Raw genomic sequence first — 27,005 nt, forward strand, 5'->3', positions numbered from 1 at the left:
ATTCATGCATTCGTCTTACATAAAGTTGCCCACATCACACTCCGCAACAGCGCAGCAGGCCGTGTTCTCTACTTCAGCTGCGGGTACGAAGTGTCCGCTTGACGACTGTGTCCTGGTGACTGGAGGTGGTTGTGAGCTGCTGTGGCTGGGGTACCAATGGGCATGCGCAACTAGTATCAACATTTCGATAAATGTTTTATGGCAAACCTGCAGCAGTTATTTCCATAGAACACTAGAACACTAAGCACTAAGTACTTATATATATGCATTAAAATACATCCAAGAGGCTGTTAAAAATCTCGTTCTTTAGCCGTTTATTTGCACATTAGGGACATCACTGAATATCTTCTTTTGAACGACTATTTCCAGTTGCTTCGGTGCATCGAGTTATCGAGTTTTCTACCTTTCTTTTCTACGTGTAGCAGCTTTGCTCACACTGAGAAAAATGTACCATTGAATAAGCAGGATAAATGGAAGATAGTGGTTGACATGTTTATAATAGAGATTTCACTGGAAAACTGCTAGCTAACAGTAATAATACAAGAAATAAGGAATCAACTCAAGAAAGAAGAAGAAAGGTGTTTCATAATGAAACTCCGCAATCACGTACGCAAGATCACAAGACGTTGACCGGCCACCTTGTCCACCTGTGCCATGTGGCTTCAGGCGGATGCGGTGTGCAGGGGAGTGTGGTCAGCACATCGTTCTCCCGGCCGTTGTCGACGTTTAGACCTTCCAGCCGCCACCTCTCAGTCAAGTAGTTGGTATCACGAGGCTAAGTGCACCCCACTCGTATCACCCAAAAAGGGAAAATCCCTGGGAGTAGCGGCAATCGCGTCCAGATTCCCCAAATGAGCGTCTGTCGCGCTATACAACAGTCCCAGACAAGACAACGAGCATTTTAAAGGTTCACGACTCCAAACTAGCGTGTCAGAAAGTCACTTTAATTAGGGATAGCCTGAAACGTGACACTGGTAAAAATACGAACAAATTTGAAATGTCAGCACCACACCAAATACAGTGCAAGTATTGTGATGCAAAATAAAGGTTGTATCAAAAAGAATTATCCGATTTAAAAAAAAATTATAGCTATTATGTTATTTGAGATACGTGCGTGAACAACGTACTTTTGGAAAGAGAAAACTCTCGCGTTTCACATGGTTCCTGCTAGGTAGCAGCAGTACGACTCCATTCCAGTTTTAGTAAAAATGGTGTTCGAACAACAGAAGGCATTTTGCGTTCTACGTTTAGCCCAGTTCGTGTAAAGGCAAATTGCTCGGCCATCCCTGAGTGTCTGACACAGACGTCGAATGCTTCCGACATAGTTCCTCAAGGAGTTCGCAGAAATTCGCTCCCCGTGCAGCTCGACAGCTCAACATGTCCCCCACGTCCGTCTGACGTTGTGCTGCGTCAACGTTTACACATGAAACCATACAAAATTCAACTATTGCAAGTTCTTCGCGAAAGTGACCATACAAAATTCAACTATTGCAAGCTCTCCGTAAAAGTGACAAACAACAACGTGTGAAGTCCTGCAATTCCGTTCATGACAAGATGCAGGATGACAGTTTCTTTCCACGCTTACTGCTCAGTGACGAGGCAACATTCCATTAAATGGAAAGGTGAACCGACATGAAGTTGTACAACAAGAGAGGGACTCTACGAAATTCAATGTGTTTTTCTTTGCTGAGAACAGTATGTGCTTGAGAACCTTCTTTCCTACAGTTGGAGACTGATTCGAACGACCTCATTGATGAACGGGATGGGGCACCGCCAAAGTGGTATCTGGAAATGCGGGAATTTCAAAGTTTTACTGAACCATGCCGGTCGGGGTGGCCGAGCGTTTGTAGAGGCTACAGTCTGGAACCGCGAGACCGCTACGGTCGCAGGTTCGAATCCTGCCTCGGTCATGGATGTGTGTGATGTCCTTAGGTTAGTTAGGTTTAAGTAGTTCTAAGTTACTGAACCGTGGATCGGTCTCACTGGACCAAATGATTCAGCCTTACTGGCCTTCAAGGTCACCGTACCTGACGTATATTATTATTTCTTGTGCGGGCTATAAAACACTCTGTTTATGTGTCTCCGTTACCAACAACAACGAGTGAACTGAGACATCGCATAACAGCAGTTATGGAAGCTCAAAATATGCTCGCTTCAGTGTTCAAATGTTCAAATGTGTGTGAATTCTTAAGGGACCAAACTGCTGAGGTCATCGGTCGTTAAGCCTACTTTAACCTGACTTAAGGGGCTCCGGAAAGACACAAAATCATGAAAAGTTCAATTTTTCCGTTTTTGCGTTTTCTGAATCTACAGACTATTACCTTTTAATAGATATATAATGTATTCAATTCAGAAGACTACAACTATTTTTAAGTTTTTTTTGAAATGTGTTCTACATCGGCGTTACCCACTGTGGCGCTGTTAAACTGCTGTCAAATGGTGTTATTATTAACGTCCGTGTTCATCAGGTACAGTTTAGTGATGTGAGATAAAGTATGTGTTGTGGCTAACCTGTGATGGTTCAATATATATCGCTGGTATGATTGTCGATTGTTTCATGTTTATTTACTCTGTCGTTATCTCGAAAATATTCGTAATTAATTCTGTTTATCGAGTCTCTGTTTTGTTCGAGTATAATAATGAGTAAAAGTAAAGTTATTAGAAATCCTCTGAAGGCTTTTAAGAAAAGGAGAAATGTTGGAATGCCAAAGGTATGTGTTATTACTGTAAACAATAAAGACGATAACCAAGTGAGTGAACCTAACCTCTCACGTACACCTGCCCATAGCAGTCAAAGTGGGAAAGAAAATACTTCACAGAAGAAGCTTGGTTCAATGAGTGAAAACTATGAATGTTTTATGGGCGAATCGGATGTGAATGAAATATTTGATATGTCGGTTCTCAAAGGAATTTTTTCAAACTGTGTAAGATGTATTCATTGTAGTGAAGTTGGTCTGGAACTCTCCATAATAAAGCACGTAGGACTTGCTAGTGAAATACAACTGAAATGTGATAAGTGTTCATACATGACCACCTTTTGGAACAGTGTTGCAGTAACTGCAACTGAAGAAAATGGTAGCAAAATCTACGAACACAACAACGAGTGATGCTTGCTTTAGGCAAGGAACGCCTTCGGGCTGCAGACAGGGCTGTAAAGAGTCTAGAAATACAAGCAAGAGTAAACAGGAGGAGGAACAAGAGGAAGCTGGAGGAGGAGTTTGCAGAGGATGAAGATAATCCATCCTATGGACCTGGAATGCACTAAAAAGTTAATCCAATCTTTGTCGCTCGATTCCAAAAACTTTTATTTTCTCATACTAATTACATGTTTTCTAAGGATCTTCCAAACATATTTGTTTCAAACTTTCAGTAAATGTTACACAGTACCTTCTGCATAATTTAACACAGCCTTTTTCCAAAAAACTGTATATTTTTGAATATATAAATAAAAAATTGCAAATAAATGTTGTGAATTTTCATTACAATTGAAAAAAAATCATATTTAATAACTGAACTAAAATTTGGTAAAATCCCTGTGTTAAGTTGTAGCCCATATTCCAATAAATAATGTGTAAAAAGTTTAACTTCCTACCTCAACTACTTTGTGAGGAAAGATGTAATTTATAAGCGTTATTTTAACATTGCAAGTATAGGGCGTTCTGGAGCCCTTTAAACTAACTTAAGCTAAGGACAACACACACACACACACCCATGCCCGAGGAGGACTCTAACCCTCGACGGGGGCAGCCGCTCGCTGCAGTGCGGGAACAAGAATACAACATTGACATATGCTGTGCATCTCAAGGGGAGCATATTGAATAGCTATGGAAAGGAATGAAAAAAACCTTTTGAGTTTTCCGTTTATCGGAAAACAAAATTAATTGTATATGTTTATTAGTTTCAGAAATATAGACTGCCAAATCGGATGATTCTTTTTGATACACACTGTTTCTTTTTTTTTATTTATATATTGATGTTATTGTCGCTGACGAAAAGTGATGTTCAGCAACTCTATTTACACGTTTCGAGTAAATTTGCCTACAGAATAGCTTTAAAATTGAGTTGCGGAACATCAATTGACTGAATTTTTCTCTATCGATCATCGCAGCAGTGCATAAATAAAAACATTCAACTTTATAAAATGGTGGCATGCGTCTTACGTGTCTTTGTGTCACACGTCAAATTCATAGTGCTCCATTGGGCCAATGAAGAGGTGAACAATTTCATTTAGCCAAGAGGAACATTACGGCTAACGAATTAAAAATGAAGCTTAGCACCTCATGTAAGTCGAGCAATGTTACACCGAAGTATGCAGCCTTAAAGATATTCTTAAGATAAGTATACTCGAACGCGTAAATAAAGTTGAGTAGCTGAACAGCAAGTGATGAAATTTTTCGCTAGCGACGGGAGCAGCAGTGTAAAAATAAAGAAATTTCAAGTTCTGTATTACCTAATGTAGTGCCTCTATTATGGATCTCTGACATCTGGTATTGTCTTTTTTTGTTTACCAGAAGCTCTTGAAAGTGTTTTTTCGGCTGTACATTTGATAAAGATTGTATTGTGAGTGAGAGATTGCTAGCCAATAATGTTTTTTTAATGTGTGTGAAATCTTATGGGACTTAACTGCTAAGGTCATCAGTCCCTAAGCTTACACAATATTTAACCTAAATTATCCTAAGGACAAACGCACACACCCATGCCCGAGGGAGGACTCGAACCTCCGCCGGGACCAGCTGCACAGTCCATGACTGCAGCGCCTTAGACTGCTCGGCGCTAGCCATTACCTTCTTTCTTATCCTCCATGCTTCCGCCGATCTCATATATCCAAACGATTACTTTATTTCCTCACATACTTTTTCACTGTTTATTCCTAATGCTTTTTTGTCAATTTCTTAGCCACATTTCTAAAAAGAATGATACGGAGAAGACGTTACCAACTTTGAGGGAAGATGGAGAGTGGTAAATGTATGAATTTGAGGTAGGGGACCCTGGTCCGGAAACGGCAAAGTCGAAGAGTATTAATGAATATTGGTCTGATACCTCCGACAGGAGATCTCTGCTGATGAAAGGATTTCGTGTTTCGTATTTTAAGAGTTGGCAGTTCGGACTAAAACAAGAGAAAGATGTTTACCAAACAAGGGCTCTAAAGCGCATAACTGAAGACTAATTTTCGCGTTGAACTGCCACTAAGTATCTGTTTCCTAGCTGCAGTAAATGCACGTACGCACACACTAACACCGCTTAGAGCTGAGTTCCTTTATACCGAGTTCCACCAACCACCACCTTAATCGTTGATGTCTTGTTATATACTGTACTACTGACATAAAATGCGATACCATTTAACTACATTGGATAGCATATTGTTGTGTGTACGCTGTGCACAACTATTCAAACCTACAATTTTAATTTTGCTGCACATATCCATGACTTTACACTGATTTCCACTACTGTGCCAAGTCCTCAATTATTGCTCAGTGCCGCGCGGGGTATCCTCGCGGTCTGAGGCGCCTTTTACGGTCCGTGCGGCTCCCCCGCATCGAAGGTTCGAGTTCTCCCTCTGGCATGGGTGTGTGTTGTCCATAGCGTAAGTCAGAGCAAGTTAGATTAAGTAGTGCGTAGGTTTAGGAACCAATGACCTCAGCAGTTTGTCCGATAAGACATTACCACAATTTTTGTTTCCTATTGCTCAGTGGAGTGTGACAAACGCCAGACGTCATGTTCCCTTAATTAATTTGAGTAGTGTAAGCCGGCCGGAGTGGCGGTGCGGTTCTAGGCGCTACAGTCTGGAACTGCGTGACCGCTACGGTCGCGGGTTCGAATCCTGCCTCGGGCATGGATGTGTGTGATGTCCTTAGGTTAGTTAGGTTTAAGTAGTTCTAAGTTCTAGGGGACTGATGACCACAGCAGTCAAGTCCCATAGTGCTCAGAGAGATTTGAACCATTTTTTGAGTAGTGTAGTTGGAAGTGAGAGATGACAGGCAGGCGCGGCTGGACGCAGGCTGGTTTGACATGTGACGAGGTGTTGTGCGGAGCTGTATGTGTCCCGGAACAGGCGAGCATGCTGCGAGAGGAAGTAGCGCGTCTCTGAGCAGCAGGGAACGCTTCCACCTCTGCTGTAGGCCGGATGTGAGGGCCACGGGGCAAGTCGGCTGTCAAATGGCAGAAGGTTCAGTGAGAAGGGGTACTGCGAATTGTTTTCACCTCGCGAGGGGCCGTTTCTGGCCCACGCGCGGAAGAAGCTGCCTTCAATGGCGCTAACGCAGGAACCGGTCTTCATTTCACGGCTGTCGCGTAAGCAAAATCCGAGAAACAAAGCGAAACATTTATGTGAATGTACCTATCACTTCTAAAAAAAATCAATAACGCCTTATCACCTTAAGCAGCCTTAAATATCAAACATTGAACTGATTACTTGTGAACTGCACTCGGAAACAGTTTCAGATTCAAAAATTTCTGTTAACCTTTGCAATACCAACGCATTTTCAGTAATGTGTATACCCGCCGGGGGGGGGGGGGGGGGGGGGGGGCGGCGGGGTACTTAGTGTCCACTGCAGAAGAAATTAAAGAACAATATTCGTTAATTGTTGTTGCGTTATATTTTTAAAGATGTATTCATGTAAGTATCTGAAAGTATCTGTTAGTAGACATTTTTCATTCCATTGTGGCAGTGTGCTACAGCTATCACTCTGGAATTACGAATTATTTCATTATAAGAAAAGCCGTGGTTGCGAAGTTATTTAACATCGACGACGCGTTGCACCCTTTTCGGTCGTCATCAGGCTGTCTACAAAAACCAGGTTCAAATGGTTCTGAGCACTATGGGACTTAACATCTATGGTCATCAGTCCCCTAGAACTTAGAACTACTAAAACCTAACTAACCTAAGGACAGCACACATCACCCAGTCATCACGAGGCAGAGAAAATCCCTGACCCCGCCGGGAATCGAACCCGGGAACCCGGGCGTGGGAAGCGAGACGGCTACCGCACGACCACGAGCTGCGAACACAAAAACCAGGAACCAATCAATTGATAAAAAGAAATCAATTAGTAACAAGCAGAGGCAGGGACATGGTGCTATTTTCTGCGACTACATAGGTAAAACAAACTACACGTTATGGAAATTTAACGTAAAAGTAGCTGGAGACGTAACCCACCCGTCGCAAAAACGTACGTATAAAATGTAAAATGGACCTAGTTTTTCTTTTCTTTTAACTAGGTCCACTTCACATTTTATATGTTTTTATGGCGGATGGATTACATATTCAGTTACTTGTATGAAACTTTGTTACATCTGTTACTTCTAGTTCATTTCACCTAGGTAGTCAAGCAAGAGTGTTCTCTATCAGATTGACTGGTTTCTTGATTTTGTTGGCAACCTGATGTCCAAAAGGAATGAAACACCATTGAGATTAAATAACTTCACTTTCCTCTGAAACATCTTTTAGAACACTCTAAATTGTACCAACTTCCAACGCACATTCAATAATGCGTGCTACGAAGGATGTTGGGTCTGGGTTTGGGTAGACTATAACTAACACAACAAAAATTTAAAAAAATTCTATTATCGTTAACGGGTGCTGACTTTTACACACTACATAATTTTTGCACAGATATTGACGGGTAAGCGTAGTTACGCACATGAAAACATGAATATGACATTCGTTGTAAAAAGTCGCATTTATTAATAAAACTTAATTTTTGGGTTAAATTTAGCTGAAATGATTTTATGGAATCCGGTAAAAGACTTGATTAAAACAACAAATATGTTTTTTCAGACTTTCAAATCACAAACTGCCTGCCTAGATTACAATATTTTCAGACGGCCGGCGTAAAGTACCCTCCCTCCCTGTATCCCTGGTATTGACAGAGTTAAAGTACTACTATTTGGGTTATGAGCCGGAAGGTTGATTCCAAGGGTTAATAAACACATTTTAGTACCAAATGAATTGCATAAATAAATAAAGTGATGTACCGGCGGTATTAGCTAATAGGCTACAATAATTGTCTGCAGACATTTGATTTTCATTAGAATTGAAATATGTAGCGGTAATTATTGCTAATATTGGCCACTTCTGGGAATAAGATGCAAATAACCCCAGACCCAAAGACTCCATAAAAGAAACACCTCTGAAATTCTACCCAAATTCATGTGTAGTACTTAACTTATAGTAGCGATCAGTGCAATGTACTTTTCATCCGTTATAAAGATCTTGTGCAACCAACTAAAGGCGCTAGGCTATATTTTCTGGTAAAGTTACATTACATTTGCGCGTGTCTTGAGAAGTACTTATATTTGTAGTTTTTATAGTAATATGTGTGGTATGGTCAATTTCGTGGATTTTGTAACAACAAATCGCGTCTACACAATGGCAACGACTGTGTTACCCAGGATGGGTTCCGTTTTGACACATCGGCGAGTAAGGACTTGTGCTGATGAGCGACTTGCCTCTCACGTTTAAAGGGTTCAAAATTTTTCCACCGACAAGTCTAAAGAGTTGAAGAATTTTTCGGAAATTAGAGAAGTTTTCGAACGTTCCGTTCATTTACTTCAACTTTCAACAGCAAAGCGGTATTAGATTTGTGACAGCTCTGCATAATTACGTGGAGTTGGCAAAGTTATCCAAAAATCGACTTCTGAATTTAATTTTCGGTAGCAACCTTGTGAGCCGTATTTAGTGCATTCTTGATGAAGCTCGCGAATTAGCCTCTCACAGTATTAGACAAGGGTTAAAAATATTTTCATTTCCGGTAGTTTGTGTTATGGACATTTATTCTTTTCACCAGCCATAACCCTGTCTGCAACTTGATAAAGTTATTGGTAGTCAAAAGAACAATAAAAGTGTCACGCAACAGATGTGTGGCCATACGAAGCCAACAAACCCTAAAAAATTGGTCACACTCTTAGTTAATCGACTTCACTTAAAGCTAATGTACAAACAGGTAGATATTAGTGCGTTGCAAAGGAAAGGTTGAAATGACAATAACTGTAGTAAGAAGAACACCAGCTTACTAAAAATACAAGTCAATTACCATAAGATAAGAAAAGAATATCATATCCCTGCTCGAAGATTATACGCGTCGGTCGAGACTAAGCAGACAGGGGAAGTTGAATGGAAATGTCGTTGAGCAGGATATCTGGAACACAACGTTGCATTTAAGTTGATCTTAACCATGATGCATCTGGAGGAGTAGAAACTGTGAAAACATTTAAACTAGTTGTGAGGAAGTGTATTAAAATTTAAGTTGACAGCTGACATACCAGTAAGAGTAAGCTTGGAAAAAGTCCGGAGACATTAATGTGAATACCTTGTAGACATTAATGTGAATTTCTGGTAGGGTGTCCAGTAATTAACACTAGTGGGGCATGTAAATGAGAAAATCTGTTTATTTAAGTGGTTCCTTAGCCGGGACTAGGACCTTAGTGCTCTAAGGTAGATGGGGCCAAACTCCCTAAATGTTTGAAAGATTACTTTTATGCCACGGATGAAACTATTAAGAGCGCAAGACGAATTCACAAATAGCTGCAAGCCAATATCAAAAACTATGACGAAAACGAGAAGAAGAAAACATGAACAGAAAAGAATGTAAGAAAAAACACAAATAAGACGTGAAAATGCAAGTATTCAAGAGTATCAAAGATGTTCAGTAAGACTTTTCAGGCTTCCGATTGTCATTCACTCGTACATCATTCCAGTGAATTGATAAATAAGAATTACGGGTAGAGCTAATATTGGTTGAAGATATTAGTCATTCGTTTGACATTGTAAATGGGATAATATGTATCTCCTATTTGCTATATGATTATTACAAAATGTGGTGGTCTGAACACAGATTTGACGTAGATGCCAAAGATCGAGAGCCGTGCGAACGTTGTTGATACCGGAATGTGGTTTTCGAGAACACATAATTTAGGCTGTGGATACTGAGAAGCCAGTATAGTAAAGCATGTGTCTGACGATCGTGCCTTCGAACTGTACATAAGAAATATTGAGTGTGTCCCTAATCTGTGAGGTCAAGATTATTCAGATCGCAGAGGATCCTAACATTAAAGCAAAATACTCTCTTCCTCTGTGGGGTTTGTCTTATTACCAAATGCCTGGTGTTATCTGTGTTCTCCTTTCTATTCAGGTATTCTACCAATGTTTGCCATATTTGTCCTGTTATACGTGTTTAATGATTTAAGCACTCTTTCCCACGTTTTAAACGCTGTTACTATTATTTAGCCTGTGTGTCGTAATTGCACGTATGAGAGCGCGCTGAGAAGTAATGCCTCCGAAACATCTACGTGAAAAGCTTAAGAACATTAACTTTTTTAAAGAAAACAAAATACATTAATCAGCTGTATTTATTCATCATGTCTAGGTAGTTATTTCTGAACGTAGTCACCCTTACGACGAACACATTTCTCCCAACGAGAGACTAGTTTGTTGATACTTCACTGTAGGATGGTTGACTTTGTTGACGGAACCACAAACTCAGCTGTGCTTGGAAGGCCTCGTCAATGACAAAGTGATATTCCTGAAGGTCTTCTTCAAGTTTTGAAACCGTATAAAAATCGGTGCTGTCGAATTGGGGCAGTATGAGGATGATCGAAGACAGTTGAATCGAGAGAGTCGGATCGTTGCAGATGTCGCAGTGCTCGTCTGTGGTCTGACAGTGCCGTGGTGAAGGAGAGGGTGCTTGCCCCATTCGTAGATGAACTCATCGAATTTGAAACTTGATTACAGCACACTGGTTCTCACGCACCTACACAGTTACATTGTACACCACAATGTTACACGATAGAATTTGGAGTCATCTGGCTGCAGATGGCTACAGATATGTAGACACGAAGAATATATATCTACAGTGTTAATAACGTGTTTTATTTAGTAAGCTTTAACAGTTCTTGTATAAAAAATTTGGAGGCAATACTTTTCATCACACCTTGGTATGTCTCAAGACCTTAAAATATCTGTTTCATTCAGGTCTAAAAATGTTTCAAATGACTCTGAGCACTATGGAACTTAACTTCTAAGGTCATCAGTCCCCTAGTACTTAGAAGTATTTAAACCTAACTAACCTAAGGACATCACACACACATCCATGCCTTAGGCAGGATTCGAACCTGCGAGCGCAGCGGTCGCGCGGTTCCAGACTGTAGCACCTAGAACCACTCGGGCACCCCGGCCGGCCATTCAGGTCTGACCATTTTCTGACTAATGTTTGTAAAACCTCCTTCCTTTCCTATATTCATGTACGTAGCTCGTGTCTACTATATAAGAGCAGAATGCCCCAGCATAGCTTCACCTTGCCGGAAATAAAAGAAATGTACTTATTTGGCAAGTAAGTTCCCATTTTCAGTAAAATTTAGTTGCGGGCTAAGGGCACTCGAGAAACTATCTCGCCAGAACGCAGTGAGGATCCCCTTAGCACCCATCTTCCTTTAATGCACCTGTTTCATCAGCAAATTCAGCTGCTAACCTTTTACGACTGTAGTGCTTAGCAGACGACGTATTACCAAGACCTGTTTGTATTGTCACGAGACTAGATAGGGTAAGTATATTTGCTGCTGTCGTAGTGGATGCTCCACATTGTTGGGCACCGGCAGCATGTATATGCATTGGGAAATTGCGGGGATCGATGTGTCAGCAGATCAGTTGGACGCCTCGTTGACCAGAGAGCGTATCCCAGAATGTCCTTTCAAGTTAACGCCTTTTGTCTAAAGTACAACATTCTGCTTCGCTCTTAATGATCTCTTCACATACAGACGTCACTCCGTTAGTTCCCTCTTTGTCAGCAGATCATTGGGCTCTAATCTTTCTCTCTTTTATAGCGACCACCTAGTCGCTAGTGACTGAGAACACTCAAAACTAAATCAAACTAACAGGCAAGTCAGGAAAGAAGCACAAAACAAAAAGTGTTTAAGCCGTAGTAGTCTGATATGACAATCGCTGTAGTGTTCGTGACAAAGGTAATCTAAAAATTTGATTTTACAGAGTTAAACAGTAGTGTAAATGTGCATGTCAGAGTAACATACACGCCAATCTAATGCGTAAGTGACCACATTAGACTACGAGAAGCGGAACCACCAGTATAAAAGGAGCGTGAGTACTGTTTTGAAAGCAGGAAGCAATAACAGAAAAGTGGATCGGTGAAGAGAGCTCAGTGACTTCGATCGTGGACTGGTTATTTGATGCCTCCTGACAAACAGATCCATCAGGGACATTTCAGCCCTCCTAATGTTGTCCAAGGCAGATGGTGGTGAACTGACCGTTAGGTGGAAGGGCGAAGAAACAGGTGTAGCTAAACCTCGGCTAGGCAGACATCATGTCTAAACGAACAGGAAACGCAGGTCATGTGGAGAATGGCGATAAGAAATCGCGTGGAATCAGGGGAAGGAACCACTCTCGAGGTCCCAAGTGATATCAGCATTCCAGCTAGCACAATGATTGTGTGTACGAAGTTAAAATGAATGTTATATACTGGTCGAACAGCTCCTCATGAGCCACACATATATGTAGTCACTGCCAAGCGAAGCTTTGAATTGCGTAACGACCGAGTAGAAACGAGCGATCTCGAGTGATGGACCACGATATAGCCTACAGCAACCCCCGTTGGAAGATTTTGTTTTTGCTGAATGCCTGTAGCACGTTACCTGTCATCGTGTGTGGTGCCGACAGTGAACTTTGGAGGAAGTAGGATTATGGTATAGGACATACACGATTATGGCGTGATACCCTTATTGTGCTTAAGGGGCTCCGGAACGCCCTATACTTGCAATGTTAAAATAACGCTTATAAATTACATCTTTCCTCACAAAGTATTTGAGGTAGGAAGTTGAACATTTTACAGATTATTTACTGGAATATGGGCTACAACTTAACACAAGGATTTTACAAAATTTTAGTTCAGTTATTAAAGATGATTTTTTTTCAATTGTAATGAAAATTCACAACATTTTTTTGCAATTTTTTATTTATACATTCAAAAACATACAGTGTTTTGGAAAAAGGCTGTGTTAATTATGCAGAAGGTACTGTGTAACATTTACTGAAAGTTTGAAACAAATATGTTTGGAAGATCCTTAGAAAACATGTAATTAGTATGAGAAAGTAAAAGTTTTGGGAATCGAGTGACAAAGATAGGATTAACTTTTTAGTGCATTCCAGGTCCATAGGATGGATTATCTTCATCCTCTGCAAACTCCTCCTCCAGCTTCCTCTTGTTCCTCCTCCTGTTTACTCTTGCTTGTATTTCTGGACTCTTTACAGCCCTGTCTGAAGCCCGAAGGCGTTCCTTGTCTAGAGCAAGCATCGCTCGTTGTTGTGTTCGTAGATTTTGCTACCATTTTCTTCAGTTGCAGTTACTGCAACTCTGTTCCAAATGGTGGTCATGTATGAACACTTATCACATTTCAGTTGTATTTCACTAGCAAGTCCTACGTGCTTTATTATGGAGAGTTCCAGACCAACTTCACTACAATGAATACATCTTACACAGTTTGAAAAAATTCCTTTGAGAACCGACATATCAAATATTTCACTCACATCCGATTCGCCCATAAAACATTCAGTTTTCACTCATTGAACCAAGCTTCTTCTGTGAAGTATTTTCTTTCCCACTTTGACTGCTATGGGCAGGTGTACTTGAGAGGTTAGGTTCACTCACTTGGTTATCGTCTTTATTGTTTACAGTAATAACACATACCTTTGGCTTTCCAACATTTCTCCTTTTCATAAAAGCCTTCAGGGGATTTCTAATAACTTTACTTTTACTCATTATTATACTTCAACAAAACAGAGACTCAAGAAACAGAATTAATTACGAATATTTTCGAGATAACGACAGAGTAAATAAACATGAAACAATCGACAATCACACCAGCGATGTATATTGAACCATCACAGGTTAGCCACAACACATACTTTATCTCACATCACTAAAATGTACCTGATGAACACGGACGTTAATAATAACACCATTTGACAGCAGTTTAACAGCGCCACAGTGGGTCACGCCCATGTAGAACTCATTTCAAAAAAAATTTAAAAATAGTTGTAGTCTTCGGATTTGAATAAATTATATATCTATTAAAAGGTAATAGTCTGCAGATTCCGAAAACGCAAAAAAGTAAAAATTGAACTTTTCATGATTTTGAGCCTTTCCGGAGCCCCTTAAGAAAGCACTTAGTGTGTGTACGAATAACAACAGACCATGTCATAAGTCAGTATCTGTGATGAAATGATTTGTGGACAGTTACCTTCCTGAAATCGAACCGCCCGCCCAGATGCCGACCTAAACCGTGCGGAATACCTTTGGCATGAGTTGGAACTCGACTTCGCTCCCGACCCTCTCTGCTTTGTGTGGAATACCATTCTTCCACACAGATTCAGGCTCCTAACTCGAAGACTTCTAGCAGAGTTGAAGCCGTCGTAAGGGTGAAGGCAGGAAGTACACCACATTAAAGTTCACCAACAGGTTTCCACATATTTTTAATCGGATAGTGTATTGTGTCAAACTGCTACTGGCCAGCACCGACTCACAAAGGGCGATAAAAAAGTAGTAAGTCGGTGAGAAAAAAGAGCAGAACAACTTAATCCCAATAATGCGGCTGTCTGAGGTACAAGGAAAAGCCAATTGAAACATTCAGTGTGCGACAGGGAGGCTGTTTAGAGTTTAATATTGCGTTGCACCTTTGCTCTTCTAAATCGTTGTAAAAATCATGAAAAACATTACACTGCCTTTAAGTTAACTAGTAGTAATTCGGTAACTCAAGGAATTTCAGCAACGTAAACCGGATTGGTTCTTGTAAACTCAGCCCGTAAGTGGTTGAAAATATGGATGAAACGTTTTATAATAATACTTTATTAGGAAAGCATTTTTAAAGCTCAACCTATGAAAGCTTGAATCTAGCTACTCAGTTATAAATAAAAAAATACACGTGTTTCATTTTCTTTAAAAATTCAATCCCTTTGAAGGTGAAATGGGGTATGAAAGTCTTTCTGAATGTATTTACTTCTGCAAGCATTTTAAACTGAATAAATGACACGTTGTATTGGCTTCCCCATTAGAAGTTAAAAAAATGTATTTCACTGTTTTTGTAAATCTAACCAATGTAAGGGTGAAATAGGTAGTGAAATTCTTTTATGAAAATATTTCACTGTGGAAGCATTTTAGAGCTAAATCTTTGAAAACTGATAACTAATTACAAATTTAAAAAAATATATGTTTCACTGCTTGTGGAAATTATACCGATAAAGTGGTGAAATAGGGCCATACTGATTCACTGACTCATCATCACCCAGCCCAAAATGCCAAAGATATCAACTTGAAATTTGGAGAGTTTGTGGATCTTACTCCGTAAGCATCTTTTATGAAGGAATTTTTCGAAACTCCACTCCTAAGGGCGTGAAATATGGGATACAAATAGGGCTATGTCGCTATTACAGCAATTATGAAACAAGAACTAAGAAAATTAATATTTGGTTTCGCAGTCAGAAAAATTAATACGTTTCAGTAACTTTGAAAATTGAAACAGTAAGGGGTTGGGGTCGGATTGATTGGCGGGAGGAGACCAGAGTGTGGGGTCATCAGTCTCATCAGATTAGGGAAGGACGGGGAAGAAAGTCGGCCGTGCCCTTTCAAAGGAACCATCCGGGCATTTGCCTGGAGCGATTTAAGGAAATCACGGAAAACCTAAATCAGGATGGGCACACGTGGGATCGATCCGTCGTCCTTCCGAATGCGAGTGCAGTGTGTTAGCCACTGTTCCACCTCCGTCGGTAAAACCAGTAAGGGAGACAAACAGTGTGCAAAAGGTTTTTTTGAAAATAAATTATGAAAGAACTACCAAAGCATTTTAAAGCTATATCTGTGAAAATTGTTAGTTGCTTTCCCTGTTAGAAATAAAAAAATGCGTGTGTCAGTGGTTTTGGAAAATCGACCCCATAAGGGAGTGAAATAGGAAATGTTTTACGAAATTATTTCATTCTGAAAGCATTTTCAAAACTAAACATTTCATATGACAGGTGTGTGAAATCTTATGCGACTTGACTGCTTAACTGCTAATGACACACTACCTAATCTAAATTATCCTAAAGACCAACACACATACCCATGCCCGAGGGAGAGCTCGAATCTCCGCCGGGACCAGCCGCACAGTCCATGACAGCAGCGCTCTAGACCGCTCGGCTAATCCCATGCGGCTAAACATTTGAAAATTTGAATTTGGCTTCAGTGTTAGAAATAAAAAAATTCACTGCAAAATCAATGAGAGTTTTTAAGAAAATATTTCGTTATATTAAAAAAAAATTAAAGCTACATCTGTGAAAACTGGTATTTCAGTTCTCGGTTAGATATAAAGAAATATGTGTTAGGGGATGAAAGTCTCTATGGGAATATCAGCACGAGAACACAAAAGGAATGATTAACAGAGACCTTGGGCTCTAGCTACCAGAATCGCTTTCACGTTCAGAAAAGACCATGCTTATATGTCCTTCATAAGCATAAAAAATTGGAGGTGTTGCAATTTATGAGCAACATAAAAATTCGATTAAAGGAAAACAAAAAATAAGACCATGCTGTCTAAGGAAGGTAAGCGGTGGGCTCCGAGCAAGTCATTTATATCTTCATTTGTGTTGAAGTTTCGTAGTTCTATTTCAGCGTTTTAAAATGATCGAAAAGAGCCACACATTAAAAGCACAAAGAAAACAGTAAACTTACTATCAATATTAAAGAAACTGTCGCTAGTTTTCAGAGATGGTAATTATAATTTCCACTGTCAAAATATTTACTGGCCTTAATTTCTACACTCTTCGTTTGGTTGACATTCGTTAAGGAGTAATTCGAGGAATTAAGGAAGCGCTAATAGCCATACTAATCTTTTCCCTCTAGATTAAATTTTTCTCAAACAGCGCGGAATTCAGATAATCTACACAGCAGAAAGCTACGTAAAATTTTATGGTTAGCGAAAGTAACACGTGGTACATTTGCAAATAGCAATGCTACCCCTAATTATTCATGACAAATCACAATTACTACTCTACCTAAAATCCCGAGCTGCACGCGGTACTCTGTAATTTGACGCATCAGCACGAGTTCCCCAGTCATTTTGTGCCATTAACTCAGTGATAGAGAGGAAACATTCGTGGAACTGGTGTGTATTCGCATTTGAACATGCAGTCCGTGACCACACGTAATTATTACTCTACTTAAAACTGGTCTATTTTGGCCAAAGAGGACCGATAGCATAATGTGAAGTGAATACAGCCACTATTTTCATGAATTCCTGAGTTTCGTGTCTAAGAATGAAACTTGGATCGTCAAAGTAATGTCGATACTGATTACTACTATTGACAATGGTGTGTCTGACCTGTAACATTAACAAATGGCCTTAGAAATTTCTCTCCAAAATCATGCTTTCTGAATACTTCATTGGACTGTGATAATTATCAGTTTAAGCATTTTCCCAAACATGAGCTGTAATTCTATGAAAACCAAAGGAAGGACAATAAAATTATTATATACTGAAAAATATATATATAGTGTATGATGTGACAGATTTAGTATCAGTGAACTCTATAATATCTTTGATGGACGGTAAAAAGCTACAACCGACTGTTATTTTCTTTCCTTCGCTATCTTGAGCCAAATATGTAAGCGTCTGCTTTCATTCTCTAGAGGAGTTTCATTAGTTGAATAGTAGTTAATTCAGATAGTAGCTTGTTTTATTTGTAGGAGTCTGACACTGTACCCCGTTATTAAGTGTTAACGAGAATCTCTTTGCAGCTCATCAGAATCTGGTAGCATTAGGTTGACTACAACATTCGATCATACGCCAATGCCACAGATCGTATTATCTTAAAGTACAAATCCATATCTAAAAGTAAATTTACTTTCTATACAGCAGGTGTATCCTTAGCCAAAGTTCATCCAGCGTGGCAGTTTCAGTTTCCGGTGCATAGTCAGTTGTTGACGTACTATCAAGCCACATTTTACGCCCAGGCAGGAATAGCCTGATGAAAATTATACGGAGCTTCATTCTAAACATAAAAGAAATTAATCAGCTGAGGAATCGTTTTAAATTTTAGCAGTTCTCTGTCTAACTGAAGCAAAATAAAGTACTTTTGGTCCCCATTCTTTTATTTATCTAAACGTTACAGACCACTTCCGTAGGAAGTGAACGCTGTGTAGGTCACAGATCTTCACAAAGTGTACTAAAATTCGGAGTATGTGTGACGACTGGTTACGAGAGCATTTTTTTTTTTTCAAAAAAAAAAAGAAAAAAAAAGTCTGTGCTCCGGTGAATGACGTCATCGCACGTAGCGCGAGGCCCACGTCCACGAGAAAGACAGACGGCAGTGCGTACATCATGAGGGTAGGCCTGAAGTCACTTGCTAGCTCATTTCAACAGACCAACTGCCTTTCTAAACCGGTTAACTCGTAATTGAGTATTTACGAACGAGAATTGAATCGTCCACTGGAATCCGCCATTATGGAGCATTAAGTGATCACTAGTACTACAACGACCGGAAGTCCAAACGCCTAGGACTCACTTGTTACCGTTGTAGTAGGAATAATAAGCCTAATATCAGGCCAAAAGAATTATCAGTTGCATGAGGCACTACTTATTGAATGGAGTGAGGACTGTTAAGCAAACTAGACAGAACGATACAAACAAGCTGTCGTACCATTTATGTCGAGCATAGACATTAGATTGCAGCATGCTGCAAAGGTGTGTCTATCGCTGTAGTACTAGTAATTAGTTAGGCTCTATAATAGCGGATTTCAGTATAAAACGCAATTCTAGTTTTTACTTGAACACCCGCTTACGAGTAAACAAGTTTAGAACCGCGATTCGTCTGCTGGCCTGAGCTGGTGACGTACGCGCCGCGGCCTGCCTTCCCCATGAGCGTCAATGCAGAGTCCGCCTCATTGCGGTACTTTCGGTAAAGTTATCCAGAACTAAAAAAAAAAGTAGTGAAACAATCGATTTCATGTCTTGGGTGATTTTCAAAATGGCAACATTTCCTCTCTGAAGTGACATAATTGTTTTATTTCTAACTTATTGCTGAGCGCTTTTGAATGATTTCGAAACAAATGAATGTGTGTTTATTTGCAAGGCGAACTTCCGCAGAAGATATTATGCATTAGTTATTGTTGTTCCCGTCTCAAGGTTACTGGAATTTAAGACAAGGTTTTCATCAGACACATTCTGTTATTTACAAATAAAAATTTATACTTTCTTCCAATCTTACGTTTACCGCAATTTTAAAGAAAGTTTACAGCAGAAGCGTTCCTAATGCAATTATAAAGCATCTTATGTGGTTATTGGTGTGTCATAAACTAGTTTTTATGTAATAATGGCCACACTACTCTTTCGTTGTTAGCGAAGGTCAAGTTTTTGAAAACTCCAACTTCCACCAACAACACAGGAAAAAGCTGTGGACTTCAAGACCTGTAAACGAGCGGAAAAGCTATAGTGAAAGCAGAAGCAGAACACGTCTGTAGGAAAATTGCTTTGAAATCGCAATATGTGTAAGTCGGGAAAACTAATAATAATTCCAAATGAAGAAGTGATTGTTATTCACTATTCGTACAGAAACTCCCTCCAAATGTCCCACTAGTTGAAGGCAAGTATGGCATTATTGCCAGAGAGTTAAAACAGGCCTGTGTCATAAAATTCGTGGAATTCGCTTTAATCTGTAAGATAAATACATTTAAGTCAATACATTCAAAGGTACTCATACATCGAAGCATGGCTCATCAACAAAAATATCACTGCTCTAGCTCGAATAGTTAAAAAAAGAGAGAATGTTTTCTTTTCCTTAATTCTCACATTGTGAAAAATAAGAGAAATAATTAGTGGAGTTTAGTAGTATAACTAAGAGAGCTCTGGAACAAATAGCATTTCCGAGTCAAAATTCCAGGATGTGGACCAAGAATCCAGTCCACAGTTAACTCCAACAAAACCATTTCATTCCCCTAGTATGAAAAACCAAATTCTATATAAATACAATGGAACCAAAAATGTTGAAGAAAGTTGAGCCAATTAAAAAACTATTAAACCCAAGAATATCTTCATTTAAATAAAAAATTCAAAACTTTCAAAATTTATTCGATGCAATTACTTGAATAGGATGATCTTTATTTACTGTTTTACCTTGATAAAGGAAATGTAAATTTTCAAGTTTATCTAATTATAGTCATCACCTTAAAAATTTAAATTGAAATATATATATATATATATATATATATATATATATATATCTGCAAAAGAAATTTTATGTTTTTCATTTAAAAATAATGAAATTTTATCACCAAATTTAGTAGGTAAAAGTTCAGCTTTTGAAATTATTAAGTTCTTATAATTGAGTGAATACTTCTGAACAACAGTTGCTACAGTTGTTAAGTTCAGTTAATATATTTTCAGGGCTACCATTCGTGAACATTTTTATTTATATAGAAAAAAATTTAATATTAAAAAAATTAAATTCTTTGCAGAGAGGAACAACATTCCTATCTTTAAATATCATAATTTTTGAAGAACTGAAGTTTTCAGTGTTTATCAATTCTAGTCTTCCCAAAATATTTAAAAAAGAAATGAAAACAAAAAATTAATAGACCTTAAGATTTTTCTAAGTCATTTAGTTAATTTAAAATTTCCAATAAGCATTCTGTGTTGGGAATTATAAGTTAAATACTTTTTGCCATATATAATAACATATTCAGTAGTGTCATTTGGAATATTCTCATTAAATAATGAACATAATTTCATTGTTGTTTTTACAGCATTTAAAGCATTCACTCATCTCGTTATATTAACCACATAAGAAGGATAATTTTGAGTAAAATTTAAAGTACTTAGATTTGCATCATTATTTAAAGGAAATATTCTTTTAAAATCTCTAAAAGTATCATAAGCTTTTAAGAAGTTATTTGATAGGTCAAGATTCCATAATTCTTGAGGAAACACTTCATTTCCTCAATTCTTAAAATATTTTATGTAATTTAACATGATAGAATAAAGAAGAAACAAGTAATTGATTATGTTTTGATTAGTTTGGAGACCAATGAAAATAAGTAAGGCATTTCATATTCTGCAGAATTGTAATAATTAGTAATATCTAGGTAAGAATTTCTTTTTCCCTGTAAAGCAAAACATGCAATAGTTTCAAGTCTGAAAAAAGAAATAGGAATTTTGGATTTTCTAGTCTTTCTTTCTCTATTTCATATGAATATTCTGGTTGATATTTAACAATAGAAACACCAATTTCTGTACTTTTTACAACTATTTTACCTTCTTTCTGAAGTGTAAAATTATCGTTATCTGTAGTCCAATGAAGAATAGAATCTTGTTGATGTTTCTCACACTCCAAGTTAAAATAACAGTTAAATCACTTTCAAACATAATCTTTATAAAAACCTCAAATAATTGTAAAGGACAAAATACCCCATTTTGTTTAGTTTTAATTTTCCCATTATTAAGAATTTTTCCTTCAATATTTAATTCATTTGCAACGGAAGAAGTTGAACGAATAAGAGATAGAGAAGAAATAAAAACATTTTCGATTCTAAATAAAGTAGTCTTTCCTTTTTAAATTGTAACAACATCAAACAATTTTAAAACATAATTATCAATTAGTTCAGTATTTGATTTTTCATTATATGCTAAAAATCGGTTCCTTCGATGTTTAATAACTTGAACAGTCATATGAAGGTGCGAAAAATTACGACTCGTGCAACCATCACCAATATTTCTGTTTCCGTGTCAGGAAGATTTTTTCGTTTTCTCATTGTTGCTTTCTCTTCAGATATCGATTCTGACGCATGCATGGCTCAGATTGTTTAGTTAGAGACTGAATTTTTGACGTACTTCAAAATAAAATGTATATTAATTGTGAATACACTGGCTGGTGGTAACTCTTCATAGAGTTCTGAATCTGTGACCTGATTTTTACGTTTTGATCTCTACTCGACCCATACATTGTTTGCGGCTTTGTGTGGTTGCCAACATGTGCGTCACAGCCCATGGCACTCTTCGGAGAGTTTGTAACGTGTCGGGCTACAAATTTCCGTAGTTCCATCTTTGGACATACTGGTCCAGGTGCTACCCCTTGTGGCGCACATGAATTGCCCTGCATTACAGCAATTATTCTGCATGGCATGCAAGAAGTAGAGGGCTATTGACTGTGGAGTCTACTGATTCTCTATCGTAATGAAAATGTGATTTGCCTCTATTTACATTCCCGTTGCTCCTCCGCTATATATAAATTGCTATTTGGTAGACTAGACTTCCTGCCTTTTCAGTAACAGTTACTTTCACCTTTAAAATAATGTTGATCGACGATAATGATTCTTATTCATTTCACACATTCTCCGCTCATATATAACTGCATTTAGTTTTGGACCTTCTCACAGAAACACAGAAAAGGAGAAGCACTCTCCTGAGAGCTGTTGTAGTCGTCAGACACACAAAAAAAATATATAAAATCATAAGGTAATGGAAACGTGCAAAATAATATGTGCAAGACAGTTATTATTGTATGTGTCAGAAATGAATGAACTATGCTCTTCAGTGGAAACGTGATAGGAAACAGCGATATGTTCTCCGCTGACGAATTTTGACGAAAGAACAATTTGTAACAGGAAACCAAACCAATTACCTTCCACTCTTACCATTTGTGGGAGTTTTTAGTGTCTTCGTGCCAGTAGCTTTGCAGAAGAGGTAACACAGGTTCTCGTCAATCACTGAAGTTAAGCGTTGACGGGCCTGTGGAACACTTGGTTGGGTGACCGTCAGTTCTGCCAAGTGCTGTTGGCAAGCGGGATACCCTCAACCCTTCTGAGGCACACTGAGGAGCTACTTGGCTGAGAAGTAGCGACACCGGTCATGAAAAGTGCCAGGAGAGCGGTGTGCTGACCACATGCCCTTCCATATCCGCATCCAGTGACGGCTATCCGTAGAGGGTGATACGACGGTCGGTCAGTACGGTTGGGCCTTCCGAGACCTGTTCGGACGGAGTTTACTTTGGTTCTCTTATCTTAGTGATCACAGATGAAACCTGAGTCCTGAAATATTGTTCACTATAAACAATTTCAGTGATAGATCATGACAAAGCTGATCACTTACCGCCATATCTCTACTAAATATTTTCTAGTTGTTAGCTTCCTTTAGTGTTTATAAATTAGTGAATCGAAAATGCTATTAGTGACCGTCTTGAAATAGCATACTAGTCGTTTCGGAAGGCTGCAGATGGTGCAGAATCGGTACTGGAGTGCCTGTGACATTCCGGTGCTAATATACGTCAAACCAATGCATTTCCCACGTAGTTATATGAAAATACCGCAGAAGATGGGTCGATTCGCAGACTTAAAAGAACGAAAGGAAGTAGGGACCAATTTGTATGTAGCCATGACCGCATAATGACGGAAGCGGCTCAGGTTGCTGGTGTATCAACGCGGACTATCTGAAATGCCAACAGTGGTCTACCACTCCCATTCACGTAACACGGAATAAAAGTAGTGTATAGAAACTCAACATGTTTGTCACAAAAAGCTGCCGACGGTACATATTTAAACAAAAAGAGCTCGTTTTACTGCTACTGGTCGTTATTTTTATTTCAAAATGACAGGTTTCGGGCAACGTTGCCCATTTTCAGGCCATATCTCATAGTCACAAACTAATCTGTCTTAACGGAACTCTAAGTATATGACAGCTGCTTGTTGAACTTATATGGGAATCCCTGGGTGTAAGACGAAGTTGTTTTCGTGAAAAACTGAAGAGAAAATTTAGACAACCTACATTTGATGTAGACTACAGAACTGTTCTACTGTCGCCAATGTAAATATCTTAAACTAAGAAAAGTTACAGTTAGCAAGAGGCATACAGAGAGTCGTTTCCGTATATTTGCGAGTGGAACAGAAAGGCGAATGACTGATTGTGGTACAGGCTACCAATCACCGTTCATCGTAGGGTAATTTTACTGTAGTCAGTAAACAGTTCTGCTAAGACCACACATGTTATCCAAAACTGAAATCCTGCACAAAGATCAGTTTTAAGGTTAAAATTAGTTTATACAAATCTATTATCGAAACAGTGGCAAATTAAGGGAATTACTGTTGGGCACACACAGAGAGAAATAGAAAAGAGCATCATAAATGAACCACTTGAAAATGTAGAACATCCCGACTTAACAGCGTAAATAATGAGGAAATGAGAGAAAGGACGTAGACTCATTCCTGCATGACGGATAGAATAGAGAAAAGCTAGGATGGTTAGAACATGTCGATAGAACATAAGACAGGTGAACAAAGCGAGCACTTTCATTGCAACCTCCTGGAAAGAGAAGGGGAGGTAAGGCAAGAAGCAATGTAGAGAAGAGAAATAGGTGGTGGAGGAGGAGGAGGAAGAACGGCGTGACCGCGGCGTTTGGGGACAGAGATGAGGGATGCAGCCCCCTCGATAAGAAAGGAGAAGTCTAAGGTTAAAATCACCTGGATGTTCGGCCGCGTCATATTTCTCCAAACAATCGACGTTTCGATCCCTCTGCCGGGATCTTATTCAGGATCTCGTGGTGTCCATTGTGCAGTGTGCTGATTCTATAGGGGCACCAGAAGGCCTTGAAAGGCTCCCAGCACTGCTATATATATACAACGCGGAATAGCAACCTAGATGATTTTAACAAGAGTGACAACGGCCACGAAAGCCTGCAGACTTACAAAAAGAGTCTAAAGTTGCCGACATAATTTATGGACACCGTGTGAGTTACGGCAATAATAAATGCAAACAATAAATATGCCCTGTGTGTCCGAGGTACTCTCATGACGTCTCTCCCCATTTACTGCATTACATACGAGTTGTTCTATGAATAAAATGTGTAAATACAGGAAGATAGACGGAAGGTCTCAGTGAAAGGCAGCAATCTCCTAGGCGTGCAGCGAACATCGGACGGCGATTCTCGGGGCGCCTTCGTATTATCTAGTACAAATCAAGCAATTGTTGTTAACAGAACACATCCAAGCGTTGAATTACCTACCGACGCAAACGACAGAGTCCGGCGGCTTAGGTGTTTCTTGCCGTCCGGCCAGGAGAGCGAAAGTCTGCTTTGAAACGCAAATGGGCGGCCGAGGCTCAAAGCGGCGGCTGAGAGCGCAGGCGGCGACGGCGGCGGTGGCGGATCTCTCCAGGGAGGACAGAGACAGGCTCTGCAGCTTCTGTGAGCGAGCCCGCCCTCCTCTGTGCGCCACACATGGACAATAGGAGGTTCTCCAGGTCACCGAGCTGCTACTGCGGGAACTGGAGAAGCAGGGAGGACACTAACGAAGGCCCTAATAAGTAATGAACTACATTAAAGAAAATGTGAAGGGACTTAAGGTACGAATTGAGAAAGAGCAAAAAGAAGTTGGAGATAATGGAGGGGAATTAGTGTCCATCTGTAACTTTGCTTAGTCATAAGTGAATTGCTAGCGTGTTCAATTACAAAATAATTGACAGTGAAGAAAGTTATACAGGGCTCTTTTCGAACGTGTGTATTGCTTGCATGACAGTGGTATTACGGATATCAGGTCTAGCGTAAGTTTGCAGCTAGGCTGCAGATGCTATGAATGACACAGACCAATTAAAAATGAACAAATTGAAAGTCCACAACTATAGGTTCAGTGATCTACAGCAGTTCTTACGACCATGGCAGTGACAAACAAGCTCTTTCAGATCCTGCGTCGACAAAGTACACGCATGTCCAAAAAGTCAAGACATTATTAAATCAAAAATTGCCACACTGGGGATTACAGTGCATAACCGTGGATATGGTCCTACGCTTCCCGACAAAATTTATTGCAGAATGGACAAAACGGATAAGAGTCAATTGAAAGACGAAATAAGGCTGACCGAAAACAAAATAAAGAGAAGGGAAATATACTGTGGCGTATTACAGTGGACATCTATGAGATAAAATGTAGTATATTCAGATAAAGTCTAGAGTGCCCAACAGTCGATCTCGATTCACTGAATGCAATAACGGCATACACATGCCATTCACTAGGTTATCCACAATATTTTCTTCATATGGAGTTAGTAAACTGAAATGTAACGACTGTGGAAAGATTTACAGGGTGAGTCAGGGGGAATGGTACGTGCTTTGAGGAATCATTGTATTAGCAGTTCTTAATAAAGAAACGTCGTATGAACTGTTTTTAAGGGAAATTTATGAAGACATTGGGGAACACGACAGATGCAGGTGATGCTCTGTTGTGTGTTCTGCTGTTTTGTTTATTAGTGTTCATTTCCTCACAACGGATGTTTATAAAATCTACCGTCAACTGCACCGCATCTTGCAGCTTTTGTAGACAGTTACCTTGCTGCTGACCTGACCTCATTCGTACGGTCCTTCACCTGAGCACACGCTTGTAAATTACCAACGAGAAATTCCTCCTTTGGGCCCACTCGGCGTTCGTCGACTTCGCTCTCAAATCAAGTTCACAAACAGTAACGTAATGGCGTAACATCGGGTGATGCCGACGGCCAAGAAAAAACTCCATGGTGACCGACCCAACTCCCGGGATACGTTTCTTTGAGGTACTATGTCACTGGTCGTAGGGAACGTGCATGAGATCCGTCATGCTAAGAGTATATACGACGTCATGTTGCCGATGAAATATCCTTCAAATGTTCTGGTTACACATCTTGATGGAAATCAAGATATCGTACTGCCTCAAGACTGTTATTTAAAATAACTGAACTGATTAGTTGGTCATCAGTTAAACAGCACGAAAACCTCTCTCTAAAGATAACACTACGTAACCTAACGTCTCTTTAGTAGTATTCGCAAGTGAATGCGGCTGAAGAAAGGCATTCGACTGATAACCGTGATTTTCAAACAACTATATCAGAGAATCTTGGTCCTCGCAGATCAGAGATAGAAAAGATTAATATGGTTTTAGTAAACTGCAGTAGTATCCAAGCAAAGGTCCCAGAATTGGCATCGCTCACTGAAGATTATAATGCACAGCAGATAGTATTGG

This window comes from Schistocerca americana, chromosome 1 (assembly GCF_021461395.2).
Source record: "Schistocerca americana isolate TAMUIC-IGC-003095 chromosome 1, iqSchAmer2.1, whole genome shotgun sequence".
NCBI classification, from domain to species: Eukaryota; Metazoa; Arthropoda; class Insecta; order Orthoptera; family Acrididae; genus Schistocerca; species Schistocerca americana.